Here is a 250-nt window from a genome sequence, read left to right as displayed (position 1 = left end):
TGTTTGCTGCCAAGTTTTGTGGGGTTTTTTGGTAGATAGCTTGGCAGAGGGGGAAGGGTTCCTTCTCTTAGAGCTACAAGAGAGTGCAATGCCTGGCTCAAGCAGACTGGACTGAGATATGATGGACTTTAGAACTTAGATAGTTCCCAGAGGAACACGGTTCGAATCCACCAGATGCTCTGCCGGGGAAGGAGGCGCAATATCCTCCTGTACCAGTCAGATCTGATTTGACGGTACACGCACACAAAAT

This window comes from Elephantulus edwardii, unplaced genomic scaffold (genome assembly GCF_000299155.1).
Source record: "Elephantulus edwardii isolate Elephantulus edwardi_28Jun2011 unplaced genomic scaffold, EleEdw1.0 scaffold00008, whole genome shotgun sequence".
Lineage (NCBI taxonomy): Eukaryota > Metazoa > Chordata > Mammalia > Macroscelidea > Macroscelididae > Elephantulus > Elephantulus edwardii.
Note: the sequence above shows the minus strand (reverse complement) of the source record.